Source organism: Phodopus roborovskii, unplaced genomic scaffold (assembly GCF_943737965.1).
Source record: "Phodopus roborovskii unplaced genomic scaffold, PHOROB, whole genome shotgun sequence".
Classification (NCBI taxonomy): domain Eukaryota; kingdom Metazoa; phylum Chordata; class Mammalia; order Rodentia; family Cricetidae; genus Phodopus; species Phodopus roborovskii.
In genome coordinates this window covers 25,160,207-25,182,590 of record NW_026126480.1, presented here as the reverse complement: position 1 = coordinate 25,182,590, position 22,384 = coordinate 25,160,207, and the positions used below count along the sequence as shown (strand labels likewise).

Genomic DNA, 22,384 nt, shown 5'->3' with positions numbered 1-22,384 from the left:
TCTGTACAAGTTGGACGCTTACTGAATTTCTTTTGTTTTTCAAACTTGTATTGGAGTGATGCAGAACTAGCCCTTATCACTGCAAAGAAAATTAATTTAAATGACACATTGTTGCAGTTTCTATGACAACCATATCATGATGCTCATGTTCTTAAAAATTTATAAACTATAATCTGAAGTATGCTAATTCTTGTGAATGTAGTCAACACTTGTTTGCTTAATATTCATTTTAGTGCTGAGCCTCATCAACTTTCAAAGTCAGATGGTAACATGCTGCATACAATTAAAAGAGGTTTTTGTATGAACTATCGAGTTTAAACATTTCCCCTAGAAGCCTATAGTTCCTAACATTTCAAGCATGCGCAAGAGAAGCTTTTCATTGAAGAGATAGGAATGAGTGTGGGGTGAACACATGCTGCAGACTTTCAACATGGCTGTTTCTCCCTCCATCCCTGTTGGAAAGACAATATACTCAAATCCAATGCAACAAATTCTAATAAAAACTAAAAAGTCGATAAAATCTAATGAGCTACTTAAATAGTAGTGATTATTCAATTCCTTGGCTTTTCCTTCAACCTTTATTGTTTGAGTTCAAGAACCTAACATCTCTCTTGTATGTGTATGATTACGATGTGTGGTAAAGACATGTATCATATCAGGTTAGAGATTTTTGCCTAGCAATTATATTAAGCATTTTGATTTGAAATACAGTTTGAATTCTTTTAAAACTGATTTTAAAATAAACTATGCTATTTAGAATTGCTTATAGCCATAAACTCTCTTGTTAAGTAAAGAAATGTATATAATTTGTTGGTTAATAAAGATAACTGGGTAATTTAATTTAAATAGTATACACTGAATAAAATAACATCATGTGAAATTATCAGCACTAAACAATACTTTTGCTGGCACGTTTTATTAGTCATTTCAATTAATGTTTATTGAATTATAAAAATACAAAAAATAAGTTCTTTTTTATTTTCTTTTAATTATTTTCTTTTCACATATTAGGTACTCAATGAAATAACACATATGCAACAGAAATTCTATAAATATTTTAAAAAGCAATCTGTAGTTTAAAAAGAAAGTTTGTTAAGTACCACCTTTTAAAATTATAGGATACCAAATTCAGTTTAAAAAATGCAATGCATAAAACATCAAATTGCTGGGGCTAATAATCAGACCTCTGAAGAAGGGTAACATCAGTGAGCAGCTCTCCTGCTGCAGTTACTTGAGAGTGGACCCTTGCCTGACTTTTATGAGGCATTACAATAGGTGTCACATTGATTTGTTCAGTGTTTCTGGGGTGGCTCAAGCGTATACTTGGACTGACAGTTATGTTAGCAAATGGTAAACTTCAGGCCTGGAAAGAGGTGTCTCTTTAGTCAGTTAGCAGTACCTATGAGACAGTGTCAATGTCTCTTGATGGTGAAAGGCTAACATAATATCACAGTTATTGTGAGGGGTGCTTGGAATTTTCCTGAAGAAAGTTTACTTCTGTGGTTGAAATATAACCTTTCATTGTATTTTCTCTCTTTCTCCCTCTCTCTCTCTCTCTCTTTCTTTCTCTCTCTCTCTGTGTGATAAATGTGCTAATTATCTGGATCACTTTTACTTTGGTTATGGAAAAAAAATCTCACAATTCCATGTAGAATTGTCAGAGAAACATTTGGACGTGTGATTATCCTTTCTATTTTCATGTGAATGTTTCAATGACATTAACTCCAATAGCCTTCAGTAAAATATCAACCCGATGTGTTCTTTCATAGAGCATTTCAAAAGGTTAGCTGGATGTTTTTTTTAAGTGTAACTGATTTATATGGGTTTTGGAGTGGTAGTAGAGAGTTAGAATGGTTTCCTAATGTACTTTATTTATAATGGTTTAATTTCATTGCATTTGCCCATTAATATTCTGTTCATAATAAAGTGAAGTATGTCCACTGAATAATGTCAACTTACACTACAAGAATTTTTGTTTAAAAATTATGGAATTAGTCTCTGACTGCACATTCAATGTGTGTTCCAGTTTCTTTAACTGATGTTTCTACCTAAGCTTGATCTCTGCCAGTTACATTGGCTCCAGTGTATACCCCTTCCATTTAAGATAAAATGAATGGCTAGAAGAATTATGTATAGCAAAGCCAAGCTTCCTTTGAGGTAAGGCTCTGGGGCATTGTACAAGTCTAATGTTCTTCCATGAAGTTGGCCCACCCCACTGTGACTAAGAAATGAGATGATTTGAGGGCTATTACGTACTTACAGTTTTCATAGTGGATTAGAATAATGTTACCTAGCACAGGTGTTTCTATAATTGGGATTCCCCGGGAAAATTCAGTACTATGTTCAATAACACTCAGCTTTCCACATGAGTGAAGGCACTGTTGATTTGCTGAGCTGTGGCATGAATCAGGAGAGAGGGGTCTGGCTTAGAGGCCTGTTGCTTTCAGAGAAAACATTTCCTGTTGGATATTAGGATCAGATTGCTATGAACCTATTTACAAATGTTATTTCATTATTTATTTATTGCTGGCCAAATACTGGCAGGCTTCATTTGGTGTCAGCCAGCTCTGGCTTAAGCTTTCATATAACTCAAAATAGTGCCCAAGTGTCCTTTTTCTTAAACAATTCCTCTTTTGTAAAGCATCATATTTAAATAACATTTATGTACTCAAATAGCAGTGAAAAAAAATTCTCAGAAGTGCCCTAGGGCCTCTCAGGAGGCCCTTTGGGATGGTCTTGTAAGATGCCTCCAAGCCTTGAAGGCAGTTGTCCAGGAATAACAAAGAAAACCGCAGCAGGTTATTGTAGGAGTCAGCAAGTGGGCTCTTTAAAGCCTGGTATCCAGATAGCAAAAATATGTGCACAGCATGGAGTGAAAATGGGGCTCAGAAGATGGAGGGGTAAGAGATGGAAAGCAGGTGATACAATTAATAACACATTACTTAGTTTCATCAAACCCATTCTTAAGACATCTGGAAGCAACGATTTCTTGGAAATTGGGCCACCAATTCCTCTTACGTCCCCAGGTCTCACCAGGAGACCTCTGCTTATGACCTTGGGGCAACTTGCATCTCTAAGACCTTTGTCTCCCAGGGAGATGGGAAGCAAAAGAACTTAAGACTGCGGTTCTTGTTCCAGGACCATCCCCTGAGGGAGCCAAGACTGTCTCTAGCTAGTCCTAGCCTCTTCCTGGGTTAGTGTCAAAAGTTATCGAACCTCAGTCCTAGGCTCGGATCTGTTCTCTAACCCCAATTGTGTACTCTACTGAGAGAATGTACCAGGTATTGGCATTAGCTACTTTGCAGATGTTGCCCTGCCCCCTCCTGGTCCGGGTTTCCCACAGCAGTGCTGCCTCGGGTTCCTCTGCTCCAGGAGGTCCTTCTTTGGGCCTTTTTAAAAAACCAGAGGTTGCCCTGGCAGCGACATCAGCACGGCGTGGCTCTGAGCCCAACGCACTCTTGCGCTCCCACCTCAAGGTGGCGACCGAGGCACGTAAACACAGCCTGGCTGTACTGGCGGTTGGCACCTTGGGGTTCATCCACTCCACGAATTTCAGTTTCCCAGCTTCTCCCAAGAGAGCCTAATTGACTGTTAAAGGGACCCTTGTAGATGGGTCGTTGGGCCGGAATGTCAGCCATGCGTGCGTATGTGCGTGAATGTGTGTGTGTGTGTGTGTGTGTGTGTGTGTGTGTGTGTGTGTGAGAGAGAGAGAGAGAGAGAGAGAGAGAGAGAGAGAGAGAGAGAGAGAGAGAGAGAGAGAGAGAGGTCAGTCTTGCATACTCTTGTGTGTCAGCAGGCAGAAGCGCTTCTGGGATGGAAACTCTAGCCCCAACCCATTTGGGACGCTTGAGCCTTCCTGGCATCATCTGGGTCCTCAAGGCCCATAGGCCCTGCGACCCAGGAGACTTGGGGCTCCTGCCAACCGTGCAGTTTGAGTAACCTGGGTCAGTGAGCAACTGCCAGGACAGAGGGTCGCTGTCTCAAACAGCAGATTTGTAGATCTCTGTTCAGTGACAACCACGATTTATGACTGGGTCCGGAAAATATAGTTCTCCGCTGCACTGGAGTCCTTCTCCAGGGTGCGCGCATGCCGACCAGGGGTGTAAGGGTAGTTGTGGATGGGGAAGAGAGACACGGACAGTGAAAGAATAAGCATGCGGCAGTCATCCAGTCTTACCTCTGGGAAGAAGGACACGGTTCCTAGAACTGCGATCTGTAGGGCCAGTGTGCAGCCCAGCTGTTTCTCCCGTAGGATCTTCCCGCCTAACACCGACTTCTGACTAACTTGGACAGGGCTTGAGCTGCCTCCTCCTACTTTCCTCCTCTTCTTTTCCTTTCCAGACATCGCTTTAACTCAACCTAGGGCATATCCAGAAATCAGTTCCTTATAGAGCTTCCATTCAGTCGTGGCGGGGGGCAAATCCGGTTTACAGTTTCTCATAGGCAGATGGAAGAAGTAAATGGTTACAGGACTTTGGAAGGGTTCGTAGGAATGGCACGGGTTGTTGGTGGCAGCGAAAGACGGTTTCTTTTGGGTCTTCGCACTGCCGCAGGTAAGGCTCTCAGATTGCAGCTGCCCTGCTGCAGAGTCGCAGTGGTGGGCTAGCGAAGGACGCTCCACCATTGGAAGGGGAATGGAGGAGGGTGGAGGGGGAGAAATGGGCTCTGGACAGGCTCCCCTGGCACGCATTGTCTTGGTTGGTGTCAGTGCCGGGTGCTCAGCTGATGTCTTTGGGGGCGTTTGAACAAGGTAGACCCTCCAGTACCCTCCCCCATCTTCTAGAACGTGTTTCAAAAGACGCGAATGGCTCTAAAATAAGTTAAAAAAAATCTTTGTCTGACTTCCCGTTCGGGATGTAAAAAGGATTAAATAAATAAAACTTTATTTGACTGTGGAGTTAATCCAGAGACTCAGCGACATCGCTGGTCTTTGGCCTTATTCTAATTCTATGGTAGTAATTACCCTTCGTTTCTTTAAGTGCGATAGATTTATTGCCTTAGAGACTATGCACAGTTTGATTGAATTATTCATTTTTTTTCTTTGGTGTAGACTGCATCTGGGGACTCTGATGTGACGTGTAGATTTTTTTTTTTCAGGAACAAAGGGAATGTGGAAATGAAAGAGAGAGGGAGAGAGAGGCTGGCAGATGTAATGAGACGCGGTGAAGGTGTACGCAGACGGGCACTCCCACGCCTCCTCCCTTCGGCTCTCACTGCAGCCCTGGGTAACTCGCAGGCTAACACAAACAGCTTTTCTCCCGCAGCCTGCCCTCTGTCACTGTAAGTACACCACCCTTCTGTTATCAGCATGCAGATTCCAGCCACGCACTCCCTCGCATTGGCTTTGCACCTTTGACAGCAAAAGCACACTGGGAAATTAACTTTCCTAAGCAAGGAAGGGCATGTCTATAAAACTTACTTTTTATTTGTCTTTATTTTTCTTTGAAAACAGAAGTTCATGCATTTTTACCACTTTCCTTACCTTCTTTGTGACGATGCTCTACTGCTACTGTCACTATGGCTGTTCTTTTCTCAACTAGATGACTCGCAGATGCAAATGAAATGTAATGTTACTCTCCATCGTTTAAAGTCCAGGGGCAATTCCTTGTCCTTCTGCAAAATGACATCTTTAGGGTTGAAGAATATTATTCACAGTTTGCTTTTGTTGCTGAAAGAGGAGTTCCGATCTCTCTGAGGTACTGTCCCAAGGGCACTGTTATTTGGGAGTTGATGTTATCTACTTCTCCCAAACTTAAACGAACTGTCAAGTACTGCTGGAGCATCGGGGTGTTTGTTATCCCAGTTTAAGGAAACCAAATGGCGAAAACTTTTCTCCACGCCGTAATTAAAGTTTTTCAACTTCTTCCCTTTTGCTTTTACACTCTTCTCGTATTCTTCGTTTTGTTAAAAGTTCTTCCTGGTGTTTTGGAGTGAGTGACATATTTGTCCTGTTTACACAGTAGCTATGCAGCCCTTCTTGCGAGAAGTTGGCCACTTTGATGAAATCATATAGGTCTGAATGATCCACCCGCTTGGTGTAAGGGAGCCTTTCAAGGGGGAATTCGAGGTTTTAACGGCTGGTATGTTTTTTGCGTGGGTGTTTTAAATATTAACTTCTGAAGCAGGATTAATTGCGTTGCCCTTCCCGAGTTCAGGGGGAACCTCTCTCCAGGAACCGTGCGCGCCTTGTCTGCCAGTTTGTGCCACTTCCCTGGAGGTGCGAGGCCAAACTTAGCAAAGCCGATTTGCCTTTGGTTGGTCGAGGTGCACAGGGACAGAAATACAGCGGGCGCCCAGGCAGCAACCGCAGCAGGCAGGTAAGTCAGCCTCATCTGCTGCCCCCTTCTTCCCTCCCTGAGTTCTGGCATTTCACCCACTGGGTTTGCGTTGAGCTGGCTCAGAGTCCCAGGGGAAGTGAGCTAGTGTGTTCCAGTATCTGGATGCGATGTCGGGTGCCCTTCATAGACTTCTTGGAATCCGCAGGCGGTGCAGACCAGGTGGAAATCTCACCACATCAGCGGATGCCTGGCTCTCTGCCTCACCTACTTGGGTAGTACAGCTGGTACCCCAGGCTTCGGAGGAAACCCTGAACAAACACACACCTCTATTTCCCCGGGCCACATGTCACCCAGTTCAGTATGGATTGTGACACCCAGACCCCAAAGTTTAGTTTCTTTCTTATGGGGCACAATATTGTCACCTGCTCCAGTTGCCTATCCCTCAGGCATCTACTTTGGTACTAATTTATGAATCGATGTCTAAAGAGGGTTCCTGAGCTCCTTTTCAGAAGGTTCTAGGGCCTTGGATCACAGAAATCTTAGTAACATTTCCTTTTCCTTTTTGCCTCCTGCCTGCCCAGCGGCCTGCTTTCTGGTCTGCTGGGTCTGCCTCCCAGAGCCCAGCGTATTCTGTGATTTAAAAAGACTAGTGCACTGGTGTTGAGGAAGTCACATCTGCCTCAGCATTTTGGAAGAACCTACTGGTGCCCATGTTTTCGTATGAAAGCTCATTATTTGAGTGATTCTTCCCTGTGAATTGATCTTTGAGACTTAACTTGGCGCTTTTTTTTTTTTGTAGGCTTTTAGGGCAGGCAATTTGGTTTGACCGGTAGGATTTAGAGAGGGTCTATGGCCCTTTGGAGTTGGAATTCTAAGGAAGGCAGCTAAAGAGTTCAGGGCTCAGGAATTCAGAGGCAGGCCAGGTGAAGCCCAGGTTAGACCCAAATGGAAGAGCTTTCTAGGTGGGAAGTGTAGATTTGGGCTTTCCCCCTGCATATCAGGTTTGAGTATGGTCCAGTATTTGGGGGAACACTGCCAAATAAGAATCTGGCCTGTTAGGCACTGGAGATTACTCCACATGGGTCTCCAGTTCCAGTGCCTGGAGGCAGTTGTGAGCCATGGAAATTTCAAAATTTCTTGCCCAGGACTATTTTCCTCCCAACCAACCTTCATCAGGTCATTTTAACATTAAGTCCCTAAACTTCAAACCCTCAAGCATTGTTTCCCATAGAGCAGAAACAGCTGGTCTCTGCCTTCTTCCAGGCTCATCCTAGGTGTGATCTCTACCTTCATCCATCCTTTCTGTTTTGTCTGGAGTTCATATGGAAGCTAACTACCATGAAGTATACATTAAGGAGCAGCTCCTTCCATTGCTTGGGTTACAAAGATGAGGCTTTCTCTCTTTTATTCTTGCTACTTTCTATCTATGGGAGGACTTCTCTATGTTGGTCATCCTTCCTGTCCCTCCTCCAGTTTATTTCACCTTTAGGAGGCATCTCAAAGGAGCCCTCTAATCAGTTTCTACAAAGTAGAAGCTTTTAAAGTCTCTACAGGTATGCTGATTAGCTAGAGCCTTTCTCCTAGCTTTTATTCCTGATGTAGGTCTCCACTGACCTTAGGGGTGTGTGTGTGTGTGTGTGTGTGTGTGTGTGTGTGTGTGTGTGTGCGCACGTGCGTGTGTTTTTCTGGGTCTGGTTTGAGGCAAACCAACCTCACCTTTTACACACTATCTCTTATCAGCTCCATGATGAGGTCACAGATTGTTTCTTACTCACCTCTTCTTCTTTTCCATCACAATTATGGGCACCAACAATGGTCCCTCCTTTTCTGGACCTCCAGCTGTCTGTGTCTTGAGATAAAGTTCCAGGTGTCTACTCAAATAGGCCATTCTGTGTCCTTCACACCATTATTCTAGCTTACATATGAGTCATATGGGATCTTGAACACGTGTAGGGCTTTTATTGGGGAGATGTCTTTTATTAGAGAATTGTCTGTATCTAACTATGCAATTTCTTATGTTATTCTGGTTGACTTGAAATGCTTCATCTTCTCCAGGCACCAGCTCAGTTACCTGAGATTGTCCCTCCAAGTCTGTCTTTGCAATGTTGAGGTAATGAATATGTATCACCCACTCAGTTCCTTGAAACAAGCTTATCCATAGGATAGATGTTCGACCATTTTATTTATTGTTTGTTATACAGGTATAAAGCCACCTGTGGTGTCTGTACATATATTTTTTTTTAATTTAGTCCATGAACTCCATCAATCATATGGTAGCTTCTAGGACAAGGCTACCCACAAAGTTTGGGACTTGTTATGCTAATTTCTTTTTCTTTCAGATTCTCCTCTTACATTCTTTAAGTTTTTCTTCCCATTTGCCAAAGTTCTGCTACATGAAGTTTTCATGACCTCTGTTTCCTGAATCTTGTCTCTCTTTCATCTCTGTTACTCACCCCAAAGTCATATTCTCCTCCCTGTCCCACTTCACCCCTGTCATTCTCCTTCTGTATTTCTCCCACTTCTCACTGTGACCGTCTAGTTCAGTATCACAGTATTTTTTTTTAACCTTCAGCCACTTAACTTTTCCGAAGCTCAAGTGCTCATCCTTATTTTCCTTCCATTTGACTTCCTCACTTCTCCTATTCTCCTCTTTTTCTAGAGAGGTGCTTACCTTTCTCCCGCTTCACTTTACCTGTTCCCTGGTTCCCTTACCAGCAGCCCCAGCCCCTAGCAGTGCTCTCTCGGTCCTTTCTTTTCAGTCTGCCTCTCCACCTAGTTCTTGTCCCTTGTTCCCTCTTGGCCAGAATCGCCCTCTTCTTCCTCTCCTTGCAGTGGCTGCTTCACTCTGTGTCCACCCGGCGCGTTCAATTCCAGTCTCTGCTCGCGCCGCCGGTCTCTCTGCCCTCCTCTCTCGGAGGCTTGCTCTTGCCTCTGCCTCCTGCTCTCCCCTCCTTCTTCTTCCCCAGCCCTTCCCCCTCCCTCCCAGCCGCCCCGCCTGGCTTGCTGCCTTCTTCGCCTCTTGTCTCATCTTGCCTGTGTTGTCTGGGAGGGGAGCCCTGCCTCCTCTCCCTCGCTCAGATCAATGCCCTGGCCACTCACTTTCTGATGTTGCACGACGGGAAATGCTTTGAATACTTACGAAATGGCCGCTCACACTGATTGCCAAGATTGACAGCACTAACCATCGCCTTCACTTGTTTCAAGGGGGGAAGCCCTCTGTCACCCGGCTCCGTGTGCACCTCCTGGCACCCCGGCAGCAAACTTGTGTGCTCAGCTTTCCCCCCTGGCCTGGGGCAGGACACCCCCGCAGACTTGAGTTAACGGGCAGCGAGCCGGGGCAGCAGCGCTGAGGACCTGCTCCCTTGCTCCCCAGGCTCAGCTAATTGACCTAGCACCGACTCCCCTTTCTTTAATTTTTAAAAATTTGTACCTTTCCCTTTTTCTTTAATGCCTTTTACTCCCGCGGCGCAGCGCACAAGGAGCCCTCCCGTGAGGTACCATCCTGGAGCCCGCCCAGGTAACCGGGACGGAGCGAGCGTCTTAAAGAGAGCGAGGGAGGCAGTTTAAGAGAGCAGCAGTGAGAGCTACCTGTTGGGGCGCCGGAGGGGGCAGGGGACTGGAGCCCCGCGTCGGGCCGGGCACCGGCCCCAGCGCCTCCCACTCCTGCCTTTCCCGGCACCTCTGGGGTTAGTTTCTCCGAGTGGGGACGGCGGCTGGGGTGGGACAGCGGAGGGACGCGAGGCAGCCGAGCGCAGCCCTTGGCAGAGCCTTGACTTGCCGAGAGGGGACTGGGAGGAGGACTCTTGCGGGAGGGCGGGCGGGCGGGAGGACGAGCCGAGGTAGAGAAAGGGGCCCGGCGCTGCTCGCCTGCGGTGGACACGCCGATCCTCAGGATGCCTGCCTCTCTCGGAGAGTTGTGCCCTACTCCAGAGACGGTGACAGATCTACAAGGCTCGTTTTTGGTTTTCTTGCCCCCACTCTTCCCCAAATCACTCCGAGAAAACACATGTTGTAGCCTCAGATAACTGTGCGTAGGACACCGAGGCAAAAGGGCAGGGAGAGACAGCCAAAGCCACCTTTGACAGCAGAACTGTTATCGCCATCGCAAGTATTCGTCCGGAAATCTGTCTGCCCTCTTGGCCCATCTAATTCTTCCACCTTCGCGTCCCCAAGTAGATACTCTAATCTATAGAAGTGGGAATGAAATGAAAAAGAAGTCAGGTGGCTTAGAGAATGAATTGTTAAGTCTCCGTAAAGTTCGAGGTAGGTATTTCATGGAAGTTCGCACAAGTGTGGGATGGAAGAAATTGGTGTGCCTGCCTGTGTTGTGTTTAGTGTTTCTCTCTCTCTCTCTCTCTCTCTCTCTCTCTCTCTCTCTCTCTCTCTCTCTCTCTCTCTCTCTCTCTCTCTCTCTCTCTCTCTCTCTCTCTCCACTCCTTCCCTGCACCGTCCCACTCCTCTCTCCTCTATCTTCCTACCCCCCCCCCCCTTTTCTCTTGCTCTTCCTCTATCCTCCAGCTTAAGGTTCAGATCGGGCGCTTGGGTGGTAATTCCCTTTGTGCCCACGAGAGGGCAATATCTTGAGGGCTTTGTGAACACTGGCTCCCTCATCGCCGCATGCTTGTTTGGGTTTTGAGAAAGTTTTAACGAAACTTTCAAAGTGATATCTCATCTTATTCATGATATTATAAAGTAAAGCCATAAAAAGAAAGACGAAACGAGAGATAGAGAGATAGAGACAGAGGTGGAGAGAGAGAGAGAGAGAGAGAGAGAGAGAGAGAGAGAGAGAGAGAGAGAGAGAGAGAAAGAAAAAGAGAAGAATAGTTAGCTTGCCAGAGGAGTTAGAGCCACAGGAGACGGGGGAGGGCTGTTGTAATTGTGGGTTTGGCCGACTGACGACTGGAGTGCCCTCCTAGGCAGTCTCAGTTGTAGCCGGAGGTCATGTAAATCGACCTTAAAAGAATGCATAAGCCATAAATTAAACCCTCACCCAAGGACTGATCTATAAGTAGACAATATCCAACCTGGACAAAACGGGCTTCCTTTAGAGCCGACCTAAACCGCACCCCCCCAAATAGAGACTAAATGAAAAGTAAGTTTTCTTAGCGAATGAGTATTTTGTTTTCTTGAAAAGTGTCGGGTTGCTTCGCGGTGTGACTGAGCCGCCGCAGTTCTGAGAGGCGTCAGTGTCAGTCAGACTGGGGCGCAGGGGCCAGGAGGTCCCTCGGGGCTTCTGACCCCCCCCCCCCATTTCGGTTTGGGACCTTAGGCTAGTTGTGGGCTTGATTCTGGCCTTGGGCGGGCGGGACTCCAGGATCTCCCCAGCGCTCCGCGCCAGGGTGAAGTTTACCCAGACGAGCGCCTAAAGAAAACCCGGGTGGCCAGAAGCCGCGCGCTCTCTGCTATCCCTCGCCCACCGCGGCTGCCCACGACTTTCCCAGGACGCTCCAGTTCCCTTCGCTCCCTCCATTATTGCACGTTACTTTTTATGATCTTCTCAACAATAAACAACCGAACTCCAAGGCAGTCAGCAACCCAACGGTGGTCCTCTTTGCTCAGCACGCAGACTGGACCGCTGGCGGCTTGGGCAAGGGGCGGCAGCGTAAGCTTCGCGCGTGTTCGGCCTCTAGGTCCTCAGTGCTTCTGCCAGCACCAGTGGCTCAGAGCCTGGCCCGCAACCTTCGTCCCTCTAGGCTCTTTGCCCGGCCCGCCCGCCCGCTGCCCGCTGCCCGCTGCCCTATGTGCTGCGGGCCGAGGTCCGCAGAACCGGCTGGGCCCTGGATGGGAGGCGGTGCTGCCGAGGCCCGCCTGCCCCGGGGGAGCTGCTTTCTGCTTTCTCCCTTAAAGGGCAGTGCGTAGAAGGACCTGGGCTTGTGCAAAGGCTGCTGGGGTTGAACTGCGGCAAAGGAACGGTCAGGCTCTGCGGAGGACGGATTAGCTCCGGGTCCACGCAGCTTTAAGATAAAAAGAGAGAACTGGTGTGTTCGGACAGATAAAAGGTGGTCGTTGCCGGCGTATTTTGAGTTTTACTTAAGCTTGTCTGATTTTGACCAAGTTTGAATATGCTTGTTTGTGTGAATGACCAGTAACTGACTGCCGCTCCTATTCGGGGGTCTAAAATAAGTCAACTACTGGACTAGCAGGGCTGGCAGCTAGCAAGATGGGCTGTTTTGGGCTGCTTCTGTGTGTCGCCTCCTGTAAGGGCCGCGCTTGAAGTTTCAGTCTCAAGGTAGCCCGAAGCTACCAGGCGACACACTGGACTGGGCTGCGGACCTCTTGCCTCACTGCCCGTGAAGGAGTACGGGTGACTCCTCTGTCCTGGACGCTGGGCTCCAGCGCGCACTCCAGTGGCTTGGCTTTTGGCCCTGGCGAAACCGCCGAGCCAGAAACTCAGTGGAGAGAATGCCCCTTCCCCCGCCCACCAGGGTCTCCTCTCTTCTGTCCTTTGTAGTCACATGTCCGGGTTTTCCCCCTGGTCCCGAGAACAGGCACAGCCCCGCCCAGTCTATTTCTAGAAGGTGGGTTTGGTGAATAAAAAGGTCAAGTGGTTAGGTTCCCGAGCTGGGCCACAGTGAGGGGGGACAGGACGGACACCTGGCAAGGCCCGCCCCGCCTGTCCCCCCAACCCTGGCGGGCCTGCTTGCCTGCGACTGGCCTCCCTAGGCCACATTCTTGTGCTAAGTGCGAGAGGCGGTAGGAAAGGCAACCCTGAGCCGGCCCAGAGCAAGCGAAGCTGATCCCGAGATGGCATTTTGTTTTGAACAGTTGCTGGGGTGGACACTTCCTCATAAGGTAAGGTGTCAACTGGACAGTCGGCTGCCCAAATGCCACATGTATAATTAGCCTGCGCACTCAGCACCTCATCTCCAAGGCCCCTAGGCACGGGCTTGGCTGACTTGAGCAGCTCAGTTCAGTTCTGGATTACAAGACTCCCGAGGGAAGCCGAATAGGCCAAGACAGCCTGGGGAGGCCCTGGCAGGGAAGACTGACCATGAAGCTTCGTTATTGATTTTTGTCTTTTCTGCTTCTACAGTTTTTCTTAGTTTTTGGCTGAGGAGGTAGTACTGGTTAGGAGAGGGTACTCAGGTTGCAGGCTAGATGGGGAAGGGGAATGCAGAGATAATCTGGCCATACCCTTCTCCACTTGCTTCACTGGGGAGTCTGAGAGGACCCCCTGTGTGCACTAATCTGTGCACTAATCTATTGGGAACAGCCAGACTTGGCACTGTGTGTCCTGACTTGGGAACTGCTCACTTGTCTCCTTGCTTCCTCTACCCTCAGAGGTTTCTCACAATAATTTAGTGTCAGTGCCCTGATTGTAGTTTCTGTTTCCTGCTTTAGGCCTAGCTGGTTGGAGCTGCTAGTAAACGTGTGTGTGTGTGTGTGTGTGTGTGTGTGTGTGTGTGTGTGTGTGTGTGTGTATGAGAGAGAGAGAGAGAGAGAGAGAGAGAGAGAGAGAGAGAGACTGAGAGAGAGGTGTATTGGCTCCCTCTTCATTGCTGTTCATTCCTGGTGTTTTGGAGCAGCACCTTGTCCCCTCTGTCTTCTCAGTTTCCCCATCCCAGCCTGGGTTCAGCTTTAAGGCTTACTGTCCAGTGCAGCCTCGAGCATAACCCTCTGTTATCCCTCTGTCACCCTGTGCAGTTGCTGTGGTATTATTCAGCACTCAGCATTAGGTACTGGCATTAGTCTGCCTCCTCCCCTTATTTCTAGGCTTCTCAAACATGCTACTGGGAAGGTTCTCTTTACTTCAAAACAAATGAACAAAAATTTCCCAAACCTTCTACAAGTTAGTAGGACAGAGTAAGTTTTCTCAGCAGCAAAAGTCCTTTCTGTGGGGGAAGTAGGGACATGGCTTATTAAGTTTTACATGCTTTTGATTGAACCAATGTAGTGTTCTAATAGAAGGAACAAGGTTATAACTGCATTTTCAGTTCTCTCAGCCCATGAATGTATTATCTATGCACTTTCCAGAGCATCTTTGTTGAATACACATATATGAACCTGTGCATTGGCAAAAAGACATGTAAATTTCTTCTAAATATTTGAGAGCCCTCATAAGAGATATTGTCCCTGTTTTTAAGAAAAGAGAAAAAACGACCAAACACTGTTTCACATTTTGAAAGCAAATGTGCCCTACAGTTATTGAATCTAGTAGTCTATGGCTAAAGACAGCTAGTAACCTGGACTTGGACACCAGGAAGAGAGTATGCATTTCTCAGGCAAGCTGAAAGATAGCCTTGGTCATGTCATGAATACTAACACCTTTCCTCTCTGCCCTTTCACATTTCTTATAAAGGCAGGATGAAAACCTTTTTGTTTATTATCTGGTTCATTGTTGCTTTAAGTTGTATGTTTGAAGTGATGAAAAAGGATGTTCTCTTAGTGTATATGTGCTTTTTAAAAGCACAAAAAATTGAGCTTTTTTATAATTATGAGGTATGATATATTCTGTAATATATTACATAACTACAACACTCAATAATGTATCGTAACAACAAATGTTGCAAGACTACTTATCAAGCAGTTATTATATGCCTGTGCCTTGGGCTGACTCTGTAATGCCTTCAGCATTAGTCTTAGATGGAGTGATATGTAGTGAGAATATTGTCTATCAAGCATCTTTTCAGTAGCAACAGAACACAACAGAAATTTTTCTTTGTAAGGGAAAAGCAAAGATTTATAACATATCAACATGCCAGCAAGTCTTCCTTTTTAAAGCTTGAAAGTACATAACTTTAAACACATAAATGATAAATTTTGGTGGCATTATTGAGGTTTTATATCATTTTCTATTTGTCCTGTTTTAAGAGATATTGGGTTTTAAGTCATTGATCAAATTGCTACACATATCTATCTTAAATGTCGTGAATCTGTAATGTTTTATGTAATTCTCTTTCAATTAATACAGTAGGTACTAGAAGGATGGTGTTTCTTGTGGATAAGATGACACATTGGCTTTAGTGCTATTTTCTCCATTTTCAGATTGGTTAATTTTCTTATCTACAAAATTAAAAAATAATATTCTCACTAGTGAGATAATTCATATATCTATTTGTATATCTATATTTCTCTACTACTTAAAATCAATATTTTATAAATTGTAGTTTGTGTTTAAATGAGAACTATTTGCTTAAATATAGTTGGGAATATGTATGTATGTATGTATGTATGTATGTATGTTTTTGAAGTCAAGTAAAACATTCCCAAGCTAATAAGTCTGAGAGTGCCATATCAGGCACAGACAGGTATTAGAAATGATAAAACACAGATAACTTGCTGTTAGATGATTTGCAAATGGGATGTATTAGCTTCCATCCTGAGGTTAGATGGGTCATGTTACTATATATATTTTTAAAAATTAACCTAGGCCATGTCAGATTGATCAAGTTATGTGGATATACGAGGTTTGATGAGGGCAGGTATTACTATAGAAACCTGTTATAATGAACAGAATAATCTTGCAGTGCTTTTTTTAGAAGAAGAATGGGATTGTCTCTGGGTTTTCACCGCAGCTTGCTTAAGAGTATGGTTTCCTTCCTTTCTTTTTCAAACAGGGAGAAATAAGGTGCTAGATAAAGCAGACTGTTCTCAGACTGATTCTGCTTTTCCTTGTGATTATGTTCCAAACGTGAAAAAACAGAAACAAAACCGAAAACAGTGCTTGGGAGTATGTTAAAAACAGTTTTTACTAGACACATGCACTTTTTAAGTGGATGATATGGCCTTGTTGCTTCAATTGTTAGCTGAGTCCTAATTGTTTGGTGAGAGGAATCAGTGATTCTCACCATCCTCTCATTATATATTCATTATTCATTCTTAGGAAGGATGTTTTTATTTTCCTTGTTCTGTGGAAGAGGGTAAAGCTTTTCAGCTAATTATTTTGTTTAGACATTTAGTCAAACGGGAAATAGTTCAAAATTTGCATTATGGTATCTATGAAGCTTTCCAAGTATTTAGTATCTGATTGTCATAGTTTGGATATAAATATCAATTGAAGACTGTGGATAGGGTCTGAGAAATGGAATATCATTTAATTCTCCTCCAGGCTCTCACCCCCAAAACAGGGTGCTGATGTTTTTCTTCAAATCTGTGGTAGTCTAAAAAAAAAAGGGAACATGAAACCCTAAAATCTTAGAGAAGCAGTATTGATTCAATTCTTAACTGCAAATCCTTCATATCATTGCTCAAAATATCTAACTTTGCACCAATATTAGCCATTCTTTTTATAGTGACACCACGCTTAGTAAAAAACTTCTAAGCACTGAGGTCAGGTGTTGAGATTGGATTCTACTTTATTTTTTATGAATCAGATAAAGATTTCTGTGCATGAGACCATATGTGAAGATGAGAGAACAAGAACATTTCCATATCAAAGGCAATATATCTGAGGCTGCATGGTAATTAAGATGCAGTGGTTTGGGCTCTGCACTGGCACTTAGAGCATCGCCAGGCCTTGCGCATCATGCAGGCGGGTGCCTCTGCATACTTCTTGAAATACACTTATGATTTTGTACAAACATTTATGCCAGTCCACACTTTTCTGTGGATAATTTGTATTTCATCCAAACCATTCAAAGTCGAAGTTATTTTTCGAGCTACCCTCTCATTATGGCTTTTGTGCATCAACTATTTTTATTCTAGTTGTTTGTATTTCTTTTTACCAGAATGATGGCTTGTTTATATTCAGAATCTCTTCTTGCTCCTCTAAGACCCCTAATATATCACTCATTTTACTATTCACTCAAAAAACTTTCATCTTTAGGAATGATGTGAGTTATTTTCTGAGGTTAATTGGAGATGCTGCAATCCACTATAAACTAATAAGCCACATTAAAAGTCAACTGCCTAGTTATTTGTGCTTTACAATGCTAATATATTTAGTACTCCTCAGTAACTTGCATAGTATGTAACATTGGGGAAAGATCTTTTCAAAATGTTTAGAGAAGAATTCAGAAATCTTCTGTTTTACTTTTTTTTATAGCATAAAAATATGTGGTGACGTTCTCTTTCATACTCCAAGTGAAAAGCAATATGTTGAAACTGTAGAAATCTTGTTATTTATCTAAAGAGTTATTTCTTTGCATTTACAGGGAGATGTTTGGTTTTATTTATAAGGAATCAAATTAATGTCTTAACTTTTGGGGGACACTCTGATACAGTGAAACCTGTCATGAATGGAAAGGTGAAAAAGGAGGATCTAACAATTGGTACTCTAATGCTGTGTCTATTTTAGGACGTTTTGCATCTCTGGGTAGCTGCTTGAATGTGCTCTGTGATTTTCTGGATTTTGTATTTCTGTGTTTTCTCTCTATGAATATGTTGCTGTGATGCTTGTGGCAATGTTCCACTTGGTGTATTTCATTAGGAAGCTTCCATGGTCAATGAAGCCTTTTAAATGCTTTCTTTGGACTGAAATATTACTGTGTATGGAGGCCTGATATGATATGAATCCTGTAAGAATTTTCCATGTTTTAATTATTTTGGATAAAGTTATTTACATATGTTGATTTGATGCTTTTCAGTGATGTCACATATAAATCGGCATAATAAGATAAATGCATCGTATGATGTGTGTATTATGGTAGGTAGACTTTTCATGCTATCTCATGTTCTTTTGATTGTTTTTCTCCAAAAATATCACAAGATAACCCCTTATGTGACATTTCATTTCTGTTACCTTTGTCAGCTTATTGTCTCTAGTCAGAGTAAAGATAATATTGAATTGTCTATCTTTAATATATTCATCCAAATACAAAAAGGGATTATAGTGCTGTTTTTGATTTCACCTCCTAAATACTGTCTCTGTTTCCTTGAAGAAAGTAAATCTTTAAAATTAGACATAGAAAATTGAAAATGCTTCACTTTCCCACTTTCCTAGTCTAAAAAAGCTCAGTATGTGTAAAAAGGATTGGAACTTTTTTTTTTTTTTTAATGAAGAGTACATGTTTACAAAGGAACACATTCTGACTAATGGCTGTGAAGACTTCCTTTTGTACTGCAGACATATCACTGGGAAATGTGACTGGGGACTGGGTACTGAGTTCTCAACACGCAAAGAATATCTTTGAAGGCAGAAGCCTTACTTTTCAAGGATCCCTTCCTTCTGCTGAGAACATTGATATTCGTTACATGAAACTTACGCTTTACATTCCAGCTTTACTACCTGTTTACTACCAATGGGAGCATTTGGCCAGTTGCACAACTTGGATTTTTCTCCTGTAAAATAGAAACATCCATGTATATTCTTTTCTTTCCTAGAAAGAATTCACCTGGATTCTAGAAGACTTGGGAGAGTCCCAAGTGAGTAATAGTATCTTTGATTCCTAATCTTTTACATGTAATCGAATTCCAATCCTTAATTTTGGAAGAGATTGTGAAAGTCATTCTGTCTGTCGCTTTCCATTTAATACTGATGATCCTTACTCCTTCTAATCAATTAAGTATCTCTGTTCCTTTTGTATGCCTTCAATGAAAGGTGTTTTATAACTGAAATTGGTTATAGTTCACAACACTGGAGAGTTCTTTTGTCCAATAGACACATTTCAGTCTTTTTCTTATATTTTAAGGATAAATGGAAACAAATGTTTTTCTTCATTTGGATAATAGACCTGAAAAGACCAGAATCAGACCTTCAGTTTTATTTCTTTAATCTTTCCTTTTGCATCTTACCCTGGTTAGTTGTATGACCTTGGAAAAGTTACACAACCTCTTCAAGTATCCACCTACTAATTTAAAAGACGGGACAGTAATAGAATCTATCACATAGAATTGCAGAGAAGATCAAATGTTAAGATACTGAATACAAAATTGTGCAGAGTACCTCTGGATAGCTGTATTAGGAGATATGGACAGTGGTTGTGTGACCAGTACTAGATGTTTAACATGAGAAGTGGCCTTTATTCTTTAATATTTTACAGATTTCTCCAGTTTTTAAATTGCATTTATATCCACTGTCTTTTTCAATAAATAGTATGTAGGACAGATAGACTTACCAGTCATACTTCCTCCCTGCCTCCGAGATGTGAATGCATGTTTTTTTTGGGTTTTGCTTCAGGATATTATTTATTCCAATCAAAGTTTGTATGCCATCAGTTAGGGCTGGCTATTTGGCCTTCTCGTCTTGCTATTTCAGTGCTTATTTACATTATCTTTGTGTTCACTTCTAGAGATACCATTGCTGTGTTTCCCATGACCAATGTAAATGAGTAAGCCCTGGTGAGTTAGGAACATTGCACATTGCTCTATATGTCCTTCAATGACTTGACAATTGCAATAATATAGGTGACTAGTTTCAAAATGGTGCTCATGAAGGGGAATATATGCAAGTGTCCTTGATGGTGGAAAGGCTGCGAATCACTTGATTACATGATTTCAAGACTGAAAATGCATAGGCCTTGAGGAGCTATGAATATGGGTAATTCTGAGTAGTGTGGTAATTGCTACTGTGGAGACATGCATATGAGAAGTTCCTATGTTGAATAAAGCTTCTAGTACAAGGTGGCCTTTGGTTAGTGATATAAAGGATGGTTGGGGGTAGGAGTCAGGTAGTACCTCAGGGAGCACTGTGGCAACATTTGCTATTATTATTTACTGTTTGGTGAATTTGATAGTGAAATGTCTCACTGTATCTTTGTGACTTCTAGAAAGGCCATATGGGACATAAATGTGATATGGCCATAGACTAGCAGCTTAATCACCACACTTCTTTTACTTAGCTGGATTTTGTGGTCAGTAGCATTGTGGATACATTTAAAGGTACAAAGAAATCTTTCAGATTTGTTTTTTTTCTTCAAGTTTGTGAGGTATATTTGGAAATTAAAAGAAGTGGTTTATTAATAAATGCACATGGGGTTGGGAATATATCTCAGAAGTAGAGTGCTTGTCTAGCATGTACAAGGCCCTCAGTTCAATTCCCAACAACAAACACACACACCCATCATGAAAAAAACACTGTCAAAGTAAATGACCTACTGATTCAAGATTATGAATTAGTACAATCTTGTGTCTTGTACTGTCATGTACTCTTTTATTTATTTGACAAGCATAGTTGCAGAAAACAATGTTATTTGGAAAGTTTCAGATCTGGATATTAGTTTTGAATTTATTTTATTTGTTCCTGCTGCATATTAATAGCTTAAAATATAATTAGTACAAAGTTAGCATATTTCATAATTTTGTTGTGTTTGTGTATGTATGTCTGCATTTGTATTTTGGTACGTGTGTGTGAAGGTCAGAGGTCAACCTTAATGTCTTCTCAGATCCTGTTTATTTTATGTCTCTTACTAGCCTGGGACTTGCTCAGTTGTCTGGAATGGCTAGCCAGAGAGCTCCAGGGATATGACTGTCTCTGTCTCCCTAGTTTAGGAATTACAAGTGCACACTACCATATCAAGCTTTTTATATGTGTTCTATAAGTTGAACTCAGTTCTTGTTGATGCTTGTCTTACGGCAAGAACTTTACCAGTTGAGCCATTTCCCCAGACTCTTCATAACTTTGAATTAAAGGGTAGCATAAAAGTAAATTCTTCCTCAGAGTAAAGAAATAGGAATTATTATATGATGATAATGAACAGAGACTATAGTAGAAGCAGGGACAGCAAAAACCTCTTCCCACTCCTGAGAATGTTCAAACTGCTGCTCGTTTATTCTTGTTAGTTTTGTGATCTGGAAACCCATGTTTTCTAGGTTCTTAAAGGTCTTTTTTCAGAGTGGCAGGCTTTTTGTCTGGTTTAAATCTGGAGTTTCTTCAGTGTTTAACAACTCATTTCTCCAAATTAAACATGCTCACTGAAATCTTCTAACTCAGGCGGCTGTGACTTAATGGCTGACAGGGAAAGGACTGGTGGTCACATAGTCTGCAGAAGCAGTAGCCCTAGCTTCCAATATTCTTTATCTGCTGTTGTTTTTTGCCACTCCTTTGGCTTCTTGATACTTGTATTGTTAATTAATAGCAGCATGAAAAAAAATGATGCCAACTCTACTTTATAAGGAAATGTTCAGAAGCTGAGCCAAGGGTAGGAGGGATGAAAACCTGTAGAACAGTTATAATGAATCTTAAGTTATAAAATTGGTTGTATTTCCTTTAAAGAAGCAACAACTCAAAAAAGAAATAAATTGAAAGTTTATTTCAATTTATTGAAGAAAGTTTAAGCAATTCAGGGCACAATATATCAAATAGCTAACTGAGTCCCAGGAATGAATATATATAATTTTACTCTTGTTTTGGAAAACTCAAATATATGCTGAAGGAAAATTTGACCACTTAAAAATTTCTTAGATATATATATAGTTTTTTCTCTTAAAGGTATGTATGTATGTATGTATGTATGTATGTATGTATGTATGTATTCTTTGGGGACAGGGTCTTTCTACATAGTCCTGGATGTCCTGGAACTCATTGTGTTGACCAGCCTGTCCTGGATCTCATAGAGATCCACCTGCCTCTGCTCCCAAGTGCTGGAATTAGTGGAGATGTGTCATTACCCTTTATCACCATTAAAATTATTGTTGAGAGTAGATGGATTGAGGTTCAAAGATAATTTTAATTTTGGCATCCCTAAACTTATATTACATTATAGTTAATTTCTATTGTTTTGTCATATTAGAGCCTTTATGCACTCAGCAAACACTCTATGATAATATCCTAAGGTATTAGTAACAGAAATTATGGGCCTTTCTGAGGTTAGAACCTTTTCAGTTTTACAGACAATAGTCCCAGAGGGTGCTTTGAGCTGTGCATTTGTGTAGGTTTATGTGGTTCATGGGATGGTCACTGTACAGAATAGTTTCATATTTTGAGTTTTGTGGTATTCTGTAGTATGCATGTATATAACCAGATTAAATTGGATAGAATAAGTGAACTTGGGAATTCAGATACTTATGTGGGATGTGATAAGGGAGGAATGAATAATTATGACACATTTTCTAAGCCATTGTCCATTCTTAGCTACATGTACGCTGTGAAATTTGTGTTCATGTCTTTGTAAAAGCCATGTAGAGAGGTCATCAATAATGTCAGATGTGTGAACTGATCTTCCTATTGTGTGTTATGGTTGCTATGTGTTTTTAGATCTGCTTTTATTGTCTGTGTTCTTTTATTTATT

At 42.7% G+C, this 22,384-nt stretch overlaps 1 protein-coding gene across 10 annotated transcripts in view; it reads left to right on the top strand.

Annotated features, from left to right (window-relative positions):
- Positions 1 to 22,384, top strand: part of Sox6 (SRY-box transcription factor 6) — a 580,992-nt gene that overhangs the window by 36,914 nt on the left and 521,694 nt on the right. For 5 of the 10 annotated variants that reach the window (XM_051192737.1, XM_051192743.1, XM_051192732.1 and 2 more), the window contains exon 3: positions 5,098 to 5,280. The gene's annotated coding sequence lies outside the window, so the exon portion shown is untranslated. Of the gene's footprint in view, positions 1 to 5,097; positions 5,281 to 9,647; positions 9,796 to 12,809; positions 13,071 to 18,547; positions 18,582 to 22,384 lie in introns of those variants that run through there. The other 5 variants (XM_051192742.1, XM_051192733.1, XM_051192740.1 and 2 more) reach the window with 3 other exon arrangements.